Source organism: Carlito syrichta, unplaced genomic scaffold (genome assembly GCF_000164805.1).
Source record: "Carlito syrichta isolate Samal-C Ts95f unplaced genomic scaffold, Tarsius_syrichta-2.0.1 Scaffold309115, whole genome shotgun sequence".
NCBI classification, from domain to species: Eukaryota; Metazoa; Chordata; class Mammalia; order Primates; family Tarsiidae; genus Carlito; species Carlito syrichta.
In genome coordinates this window covers 978,784-989,930 of record NW_007253211.1, presented here as the reverse complement: position 1 = coordinate 989,930, position 11,147 = coordinate 978,784, and positions in this window count along the sequence as shown.

The following is an 11,147-nucleotide window of genomic DNA, read 5'->3' as shown; positions in this document are numbered from 1 at the left end:
AGCAAAAATATAACTCTGTAATAAGAAGTCCGCAGAGGAAACCCCAAACAGAAGAATCACGAATTGCCTTGTGTGTGTATTGTGTAGAACCGACACCATGAGCCAAGGAAGGTGGGGGCGAAAGGGGCCTGGGTTGGAGCAGGGGGCAGATGTCTTTTCTTCATAAGCCATGGAGTACTATTGGGCTTTTAAAATTAGGTCTATGCATTACTTCTATAAAAGTTAAACTTAAAAAAAGAAGGGAGGGGAAGGAAAGAGGAGACCTCTGGTATATCGGCCCTGTGCACCTAGAGAGGACCCTCACTCGCCCTGCTGACACCCATAGGGAAGCAGCAGTGCAGGTGAGGCCACACAGGGGCAGCGGGACAGATGCTGATGGATAATGGGTTAATCGCGGCCTCTCAGTGCTCACAAAGACTCTCAACTCCTGCGGGCACTCCATGCATACTCACCAGGGGTGAGCTTTGGCCTGAAATTAGGGGTGACCCCACCCTATACCCCAGGGACAGATGGTAGCTCAAGCCAGTCAGCCCTGGAGAGGTGTTGGGAGGGGCAGTGGAGACTGCGCCCGTCCCTGCCCCTGTGGGTCCTCTGGACCCAGAGCCTTAGGTTTCCTGAGTTCCATACCACATGCGTGACCTGGAGGGTGGGGGGTGCAGGCCTGCATGTGTTGTTTCTCATGTGTACGAATATGCACAGGTGTGCACATGCTTTCACGCACGTGCCTGTGTGGATGGTGTCTTTGGTGGAGGTGTGAGTCTGTCCTCTCCAGTCTCACTCCCTGTTCATAAGAGCAGCAGTGGAAGACTCTGCTTTCTTCGGCAGGTGTCTTAAGAGCTGGCCCATTGCCAGAACCAGCTGTCAAAGTAAATCCCGGGAGCCCTGGCTGCTCGTTCTCCGGGCTCCTACATTTTTCTTCACCAGGACACTCTGCATCTTCTCTCTTCTGTCCTTTGACAAACCTACTTGTAGGAAAGACTCTGATAGGTTTGCATTTTTAAAAAGGACAAAGTGTTAAGCTAAAGGAATGAATCTTTAATGGTGGAATTTCAGGCCTCTGCCTCTTAGGAGTGGTTTTATCTATCTTGGCTTTGGTTTGGCTTTGGTTAGGAACCTTCCCTGTGTCCCTGGAGCTACTCTCAGCCCCAGGATCCCCTCTGGACACTACTGGCCATGTCACTGTTCCCTTCTGTTGCCAGGGCATTTCTTGGGGTAGGGGTGGAGGTGGAGGACACCGGTGTCCCCTAGCTCCAAATGGGCCACCCACAGAGGACTGTGATGTGCACCCTCTCTATTCCCCTTTTCCTGCCTGCCCTGCTCTGGCATGCCCTGCTCTGGGGAGGCCAGGAGTGACTACTCCCCCTCCCAAGGGGCTGGGCCAGCCCCCGTGGGTGGAGGGCACTGGGCCCCTCTGTGTCTAACTCCACTGTGTGATACGGCCCTGGCCTGGCCTAGCTGCCGCGCCTCAGTCTCTGGGGCCACAGCTGTGGAGTGGAAGGCTCCAGAGCCCTAATGGAGGAATAAGCCTCTCACCCATCCTCAGCCCCCGGGGGCCCCAACAACCAGCATGGGGGCTCTGTGCTCAGGCTCTCCCCTCCCCACCATCCTCTGCCCGCCCTGGCCCACCATGCCTCTACTCTCCAGGGTAGTCCTGTCTCAGGCCCCATGCTCCACCCTTCAGCCCCTGGGGCTCAAGGGGGTGAGACCCCGGGGGTCTCTGGCTGTGCCAGCTGGGACCAGGGCCTGGGGACAAGGCTGCATCCCTAGCCTCTTTTGGGCCCAGTCTCTTCCTCTTCAGTCTCCTGGCTCCAGGGACCCCCAGTGGACCTGAGAGGGCTTAGTGCTGGGGTGGGCACCATGGACCCTGCCAGCCGCCTCTGTGCGGCTCCGAAGGGGAGGGAGGCCTCCGCCCTTGGCCAGGGCACTAGGGAGGCTCGGGCACAGACGGCCTAGTCCGCAGGCCCCATTTTGGTACCCGGGTGACCCTTCTGGGAGCCTGAACCCAGAGCTTTGTCTCCTGGGTGGCCAGCACCCCTGCTCTGGCCCCTCAGCTTGCCCAGACCCACCTAGACTCACTGCATGCAGCTTGGGCCTCCTCACTGGAAGTCTCAGAGCCCTCTGGCCCCATGCCCCAGCCCAGCCCTGGCCTGACCCGGTGTCACTCTCATTCCCGAGCTGGCAGAGAGGTTGGATGCGACTGCCCTCCCTCCTGTTGTGCCGCTGACCCCTGCTGGCCACCCTCACCCCCTGTCCCACACACAGGTGTCTCTCCACAGCCAGCACCCCTGTGCTTGGATGCTTCCAGCATGGGGTCGGGGGTGGGGGTCACCACCTCACACAGCAGCCCGCCCCAGGCAGGGATGCTTCTGCCTCTGAAAAGTTCCTGGTAACTAGCTGAAGTCTGAATACTGCCTACTTCCAACTGTTTATTCTTAGTCACACCCTCTGGAGGCCCACATTTTCATAATGACAATGGCAACAACAACAGATACTGTCCCTGAGCCAAGCGCAGTGCATCATGTCCCTGAATCCTTTCAGCAGCCGTGAGGTTGCTGCCGTGTCATCACCATTACACAGATGGGAAACGTGAGACCCAGGGCAGGTGGGTCGTCTAAGGCACACGGCCAGGAAGTCAGGAAGTCACAGAGCCTGGGATTGGAATCCAGAGCCCATACCTTGTTGGCCATGCTGAGGACGGCACTGCCATCTACCCACCTGCTATCTGCTGTCCCTCTCCAACTGGTTCTCACGTCGCCACCAGGCCCTGCTCACACAGTCTTCCCCTGCCCTGCAACTGGACTAACTCCTCCTCCCGCAGCCCTCCAGGGACAGCCAGGGGGAGAGGTGGGGGCCACCCCTCCCTGTTACCTTCTCACATGGAGCAGAAAGGGAGGGGATACGGGGGCCATGTCTGTGTGCGGTGTGAGTGGGTCTGCAGTGGGGAGGGGTCTGTTCCTACGGCTCCCCTCCTCTCCAGACCCGAGGCCCCTACTCACAGCCTGGCAGGGGCCAGGAGTCTGTGCTTGGGAAGCTGGCCCTGGGCAGGTTGGGCAGGCCTGTGGCAGCAGGTGTGACGTCTTCCCGCAGTCCCATGGCCAGCCTTGCCTGGCGGACACCATATTCTTTGGGGGCCTCCATAGTGCCTAGAGCGCAGGGCTGGGGTGCAGCTGTCACTGCCCCTCAAAGGACAAGGGGCAGGGAAAGGGATGCGGGGGCTTCCTGGATTTCAGCCTCCCCTGAGTGCATGATCACATCCAGGGGAGGGCTATGTGGGTGCATCAGGAGCAGGACATGGCAGCTTTGGTTCTTAGGGCTCTGGAGTCTCCCTTTGCTTTTTTTTTTGAGTTGGAGTCTCACTCTGTCGCCCAGACTGGAGTGTAGTGGCCGCTCCCGGCCACCGCAGCCTCGACCTGCTGGGCTCCGGCGATCCTTCCGCCTCAGCCTTCCGAGTAGCTGGAACTACAGGTGTGCGCTACCACGCCCAGCTAATTTTTTGATTTATTGTAGAGATGAGGTCTCGCCAAGTTGCCCAGGCGGGTCTCGAACCCACGGGCTCAGGCAATCCACTCACCTCAAGCTCTCAAGGCGCGGGATTACAGGCTGAGCCACCGAGCCTGGCTCCCTTTCCTTTTGTGACTCTTGGTCACACTCCACAGTCGTGGCATCCTCGGTGGCGCTCAGGAACTCTCGCCCCTGGCTGCCACCTCAAGCTCCTTCCATTTCTCAATCTGCTGCCGAGCCAGGCAACAGCTCCCCCAGTGAGGGGCACCACATTCAGGAGGATTCCCATAGGTGAGGGACTCGGCCCAGCTTTGCCCAGAAGCACACCGTCTCAGAGGAGGGCAGGCCCTTCACTCATCTCATGCTGTCCATCCATTCAGTGCTGGCATCCCTGCTGAGTGGCCACGCAGCCTCTGCTTGCACACCTCCAGTGATGGGAGCCTCACTAGCTCTTGAGGCAGCCCCAGGCCTTCCTCCTCCTGTAGAGCCGTGGTGTGTCCTTCAGAGGCTTCCACTCACAAGTCCCGGCCCCGCCCCGCCAGGGTCCTCAGAACCAGCTGAACTCCCCCTCTCATGATGTTCAGAGCAAGAGACCATCTTCCTGCCCAATCTTCTTCCCCGTCGAAGCCGAGAGATGCCAGTAAGAGACCCCTTGGAGAAGGGGAGGCGCCACCAGAAGGGAGAGAGGTGTTTACTCCCAGCCCTCCGCGGCTGCTGCAGCTCCAAGGCCCAGAGCAGGAGCTTCGGGTGGAGAGTGGAAAGAGTCCTTGCAAAACCGGCCTGTGTTCCCTGCACTCTGGGGATCTCAGAGGCCCAGGCCTGACTCTTGCTGGGACTTGTTTAAAGGGAAAGGGCCAGGGTTCCCTGGCCATCGGGAAGGAGAGACGGGGTGTGAGGCCTGTTTCCCAGGTGGGCAGTGAGCTGGACTTGAGCTGCCCAGTCTCTCCACAACAGGTCCTGGGCTTCAAACCCAGGTGCTGGACTCCGGAGTCCCTACTACCCTCCTCAGCTGGGATGCTACACCTTCATTAATGCGGTCACTGACGGATAGCCCCCGCCAACGGCCAATGCGAACCAGAACAGACCACATGGTTAGAGCCCCGAGCCCATGCTGGAGCTCAGCCCCAGCCCCTCCTGACCCCCAGGACTGTGGCCCTGAGAGCCGAGTGTGGGTGTTTCACTTCCTCCCGTGAGCCACGCTCCTCCCCAGCCCTCTGCAGGAGGAGGCAGGCCCAAATAAAATAAATACGACGAAACGAACACGTTGACCCCTGTTAAGTTTCATCTCGTTAGATCCACCCCATCGCTCCGGACTGTCAACTTCTCTTTAGATCCCAGCTCTGTCATCTGGCATATTTGCCATCGTTTCCCAGCTGTGTGGCATCTGCAAATTTGATCAAGCATGTGGACCGTGTTTGTCTCAGAGGAAGCCCTCTCCCCACCACTGGGTGGCTGGAAAACAGGTGTGCCCATGGGTGTGCACACACACGAGCATGCACACACATGAATACAGGAGCACATACAAACATGCATGTGGACACACATGTATTCGCACATGAACATGCATGTACACACGTTTGTGCACACATGTATACACACATGTTCCTCTCTCTTGCCCTGGCTCCTTCAAGCTATTGGTGGAGCTGGGCTCGGTGGCTCAGCCTGTAATCCCGTAGTTTGGGAGGCTGAAGTGACTGGATCACCTGAGTCCGCGGGTTCAAGACCCGCCTGGGCAACTTGGCAAGACCTCATCTCTACAATAAATCAAAAAATCAGCCGGGCGTGGTAGCGTGCGCCTTTAGTTCCAGCTACTTGGAAGGCTGAGGCGGAAGAATTGCTGGAGCCTAGCAGGTCGAGGCTGCGGTGGCTGGGAGCGTGCCACTGCACTCCAGTCTGGGCGACAGAGTGAGACTCCAACTCAAAAAAAAAAAAAAGATATTGGTGGAGGCCAGGCGTGATGGCTCACTCCTGTAGTTCCAGTGCTTTGGGAGACAGAGGTAGGAGGATTGCTTGAGGCCATGAGTTCAAGACCAGTCTGGACAACATAGCAACATTCCATCTCTATAAAAAAAAATTTTAAAAGCCGGGTGTGGGGGCACATGCCTGTACCCAGCTACTTGAGAAGCTGAGGTGAGGGATCTCCTGAGCCCGGTTACCATGAACTGTGATGGCATGGAGGGCCTGGCATTCAGCAGCTGCACGTTGTGCACGTGGCCCTGTGGGGGGTAGGACGCTTGGGGGTATCCACACTGCCTTACCTCCTCTGACTGTTGTTTAAATCATGTTTGACCTGGTTGTGCCCTGCTGGCTTCTTCCACCACGCTCAGGTCAAGGCTGGGCCTTGGCTCTGGGGGAACTGCTGTGTGGCCCTTCCTCCACTACTCAACCCACACAATGCAGCACCTCAGCGTGCAGCCCCAGCCTGCTCTCTCGGAGACTGCATGGTATGAGGACTCTGCTTGCCTGTGCACCTGCCTCTCTGATCCTGCTCTTCAGGGGACCTGGTCTGGTGGTAATCACACAGCAGGGGTGGCCAGCTTGGAAGGATCGGCTGCAGCCCCTCCCTGCAGCCTGTCAGACACTGCCCTGGTCTCTGCACCAAGGCTTGGCAGGGCCCAAACATCCCCAGGCTTGACAGGTCTTCCGGAGTCTTCTCATCCATTCCTCAGGCTCAGGCATTGGATGCCAGCTCCGTATCCTTCCCTCGGGGAAGATGACGATAGCTAGATGGTGGGATTAGCCAGCATGGGCTAGCGGGCACTGCCTTAACAAGCCCCCAGGCTCTTGATGGCTTGTGACAGCATAGGCTGGCTTCTTGCTCATGCTATGTGTTGTGTGGCAGCTAGGGGTTCTGCTCCAAGGCACCTCACGCTGGGGATGGGGGGGCAGCGCCAGCCGCAGCAGCACGCCACGGCAGAGCAAAAGGACAGGCAGCTTGTGTTCAGGCGTTTAATGGTTCTGTCTCGAAGTGCCATTTGTCACTTCCACTCACATTTCATTGGCTAGAGCATGTCGTATGGCCCTGCCTGACTTCAAAGCAAGCGGGGAAGTCTAACCTTTTCTGGTGCCAGAAATTTTGGCAAATGGCCTCGGTGACTGCTCTGCAGATTGGCTGTTCTTAAGCCCCAGGGCCACCCATGTTCCCATGACGCCTCTTGGATGCTCGTTCTTTTTTAAAGTTTATTTTTATTTTTTCTTTTAGAGACAGGGTCTCACTCTGCCACCCAGGCTGGAGTACAGTGGTGTGATCATAGCTCACTGCAGTCTTCAACACTTGGGCTCAAGTGAACCTCCCTCCTGCTCAAGTGTAGCAGGGACTACAGGCACTTGCGTACCACCACACTCAGCTGCTGGATGCTGAGTCCGGTGTGGAATGTGCCTTCCCCTCCCTCCCAGGGGCCATGTGCCCAGGGTTTTGCCCTGGGCTCTGTCCTGCGCTCTGCAGTGTATGCCCGTCCTCTCCCCTTCTGGACCTTCCTGTGATAATGTTTCCCTTGAGATTCTGAGCAGCTGCCGAGCACAATCACCCCAACCCTGGGAGGGTCAGGGCTCCTTCTGACCCTCCATAGGGCTCCCTCCCCAGAGGTTGGCCTAGAGGCAGGTCCTGGACTCATACTGGACAAGCTGAGGCCGTCCCTTCTCTCCTTCCTCTCAGATGTGCACACTGGAGGAATTCTCTAGGAAAAAATGACCCACAGTGCTGAGTAACACACACTCTTGGGGGATCTTGCCTCTTCCCTATCCGTTGTGTATCAAGTGACAGGCCTCCCAAAACTCACTGGCTTCATGGGTTAGAATTTCATAGAAACACACACACACACACACACACACACACACTGCATGTGACATCGGTGAAACCTAAGTAATCTTGTGCCTGAGTTTGCAGGATTGTGTCAAGTTCCATTTCCTGGTTTTGACACCAGCTGTGGTTTTGTGGGATATTATCCCTGGGGGATGCTGGGGACGGCACATGAGACACTCTGTCCTATCTCTGTATCAGCTTGAGTCTCAAATATTTCAAATGAAAAGCTATAGCAATAACATGAACTTGGTGGCTTAAGACGGCCACCATTTATGCACTCATGACTATCACGTGGGCGGGGCTTGATGGGACTGCTCAGCTGGTCAAGGGGTGCAGCTGGGGTAGGCAAGGTGGCGCACTTGTGTCTGGCGTGACAGCCGGGGCAGGCAGGCATCTCTCCCTCCCGCTGCTCCTGTGGGGCAGCCAGGCCTCGTTCTGTGGTGGCTCAGGATCCAGGCGGGTGAGAGCAGCCACAGCAGGGCCTCTTGAGGACTTAGCCTGGAGCCGGCAGGCGTGCTGAGGACTTAGCCTGGAGCCGGCAGGCGTTCTTCTTGCCACATTCCATTGGTCAAAGCAGTCGTGGAACCTGCGCAGACTCAAGGGAGAAGAAATAGACTCCACCTCCTGATGAAAGGAGTGGCAAAGAATGCGTGGCATCTGCCACATCCGTAGCACATCCGTGAAGTCCTGAGGCAGGAGGATCACCTGAGTCCAGGAGTTCGAGATTGTAGTGAGCTATGATCAAACAAACTGCACTCCAGTCACGACGACAGAGCAGACCCTTTCTCTAAAATACACACATACATAATTTTTAAATAATTAGAAATTATTTTTCAAAAAGAATCTTCCCTCCATCACCATTGCCAAGAGGTTCTGGGCTTGCCACCCTGGATCTAGTCCAACTTCCTCACTTGGGAGGAGGCTAGAGGGGGAAGAGGGTTAACCACACAGGGAGAGGTGTGGGTTTAGTGGCAGAGTTGGCCTCCCAGCCACGGCTCGTCCACCCTCACCCCGTTGAGGCCCCCGGTTCCATGGGCAGGGCCGCCGCCTCACTAGCCTGGCATCGCTGCTGAATTCTGTTTTGCACATGCTGGTGTTTGCAATCAAAAAGTTCAGCGGTCCTTCCAGTGTGCTTAAATTAGTCCCCATGAAAACCAAATCATTTCATTTGCAGAGAAGGGCTTAATTGCCAGGGGAACGAGGCAAAGGGAATTCTGTTGCCTGTTTTCACTAAAGAAAATTACTGTACTTTCCCCTGTCTCCTTGCTACACAGAAGCCGCTTAGAAATTGGCTGGAATCACCAGTGTTTCCTCCTCTGCCCTTTCTCCTCCAGGCTTGTCGCTCACTCTTTCCCTGTGCCAAGACTCTGCTCGGGACTGTTCCTGCCCACCAGTCTGGCCCAGCCACTCAGTCCTGGCCCCATGGTGGGCAGCACTTTCACGGTGTGCAAAGCTTCTGTTCACACCTGGAGTCCCACCACTCCCTCGTGATGTTGAGACGATTGCACTTGATGTCACGGAGGGCCTCAGCAGCCTCACTCTTGGTGGGAAGAAACATCCTGTCATTTTCTCACTTTCTCTAGAAATTAGGTTGAATCTACCCCAAGCTCTCCCTCCAGGGCAAATCCTGGGGACTGTCTGGTTTGGTGGCCATGGGGGGTGCGGGGGCGGGGCAGGCTCCTGGACTGTCTTCACAGCCTCCTCTGTTATGTGGTGCTGGGGCTGGGCAGGTCCCGGGGCTCTACTGGGTGTCCCACTGGAGGAAACGCAGTAAACACAGCTGTTCCTGCTCAATTTCTGCAGCCAGTCCCATCTCAGACAGTCCAGCCTGGCCCTCTCAGTGGCCAGAACAAAGGCTATTTGCATGGGGTGGGGTCATGGGCCCTTCAGGGAGACGACTTGCAGGGAGAGGTGCTCGCTGTAAGGCAGTGGGGAGTACTGATGCCGCCGGCAGATCAGTGTCACTCAGATTAAAAAAGAAAAAGATAATCCCACGCTTTGGGAGACTGAGGTGAGTGGATTGCCTGAGCCCGCGGGTTCAAGACCTGCCTGGGCAACTTGGCGAGACCTCATCTCCACAATAAAATTTAAAAAAAAATTAGCCGGGCGTGGTAGCGCGTGCCTGTAGTTCCAGCTACTCGGAAGGCTGAGGCGGAAGGATCACCGGAGCCCAGCAGGTCGAGGCTGCGGTGGCTGGGAGCGGCCACTGCACTCCAGTCTGGGCGACAGAGTGAGACTCCAACTCAAAAAAAAAAAAAAAAAGAAAAGAAAAAGATCGCAGGGCATCATGGCTCAAATGTGTAATACCAGCACTCTAGGAGGCTGAGGTGGGAGGATTGCTTGGGCCCAGGAGTTTGAGACCAGTCTGGGCAACATAGCAAGACCTTGTCCCTAAAAAAAAAAAAAAAAAAAAAAAAAAAATTAGCTGGGCATAGTGGTTGCGTGCCTGTAGTCCCCGCTACTTGGGAGACAGAGCTAGGGGGATAGCCTGAGCCTGGAAGGTTGAGGCTGCAACAAGCCATGATTGTGCCACTGTACTCCAGCCTGGGCAACAGAGTGAAACTTAACTCAAAAACAAAAACAAAAACAAACCCCCCAAAACAGACTGGACAGACACTGTAGGGATCCAGAGCTTAGAAACTCTGCGGGCTCTCCTTCTGGGATGGAGGTTTCCATTCAGCTAGTTCCTGAATATTTATTGAGCGCCTACTGTGTGCCCAGCACACACAGCAGTGAATGAATCACACAATGGCTTGTGCCTTGAGAGGCTGGCATGGGGGTGGGGGGTGAGACGACAGGAAAACAGCCTGGCTTAGGTGAGAAAAAGGAGGGCTGGTTGCTAGAGGGAGTGCGAGTGGGCATGCAGTCACAACCTCTGGCAGGGAAGGTGACGATGACGAGAGAGGAGAGGAAGAGCGAGCCACGCGGAGTAGGCATAGGTGGGCAGCAGGTGTGAAGGCCTTGAGCGGAAGCAGGGAGAGAGAGGGTTGCAGGGGGCGGGCGAACAGAGGGAGAGCAGAAGGTGGGGGTTGGGGGAGGGCCCCAGGGGATGCGATCCCTGTCTTCTCTAGCAAATCCATAGCATAGCGAGTCTGAGAGTGGTTTCCCCCTCCTCCTGGAGAAGTGAATAGTATCGTGGCTGAGGAGTGAGGAGGAGACTCCGGAGCCAGGCCGTCTGGGGTCAGACCCCACTCCACTCCTTACTGGTCCTGTCCCGGGGACGGGGATGACAATGACACCTAGAGCACGGGCCGTCGTGAGGACCCAATGTGCTGTAGTCGCCAGGAGTGGGTCATAGTGCTGTCACAAATGGGCTAACTTCATCGCTTTTTTCTTAACGAATCTCTTAGGGGCTGGGCACACGACTCACATCTGTAATCAGCACTTTGGCAGGCCAGAGCAGGAGGGCCACTTGAGGCCAGGAGTTCAAGACCAGACTGGGCAACATAGCAGGACCCCATCTCTATAAAAATAATTAGCTGGGTGTGGGTGCAAGTCTATACCCAGCCCAGGCAGGAGGATCGCTTGAGGCTAGGAGTTCAAGACCCGCCCCAGCAACACATGGCGAGACTCCATCTATTAAAAAATGTTTTAAATTAGCCGGGTATGGTGGTATGTCTGTAGTAGTCCAGGCACCTCTGGAGGCTGAGGCAGGAGGATTGCTTGAGCTCAGGAATTTGGGGCTGCAGTGAGCTAGGGTCACATCACTGTACTTTAGCCTGGGTGACAGAGCAAGACTCTGTCTTTACAAATAGTCATAGAAGCCGGGCTCGGTGGCTCAGCCTGTAATCCCGTGCTTTGGGAGGCTGAGGTGAGTGGATTGCCTGAGCTTGCGGGTTCGAGA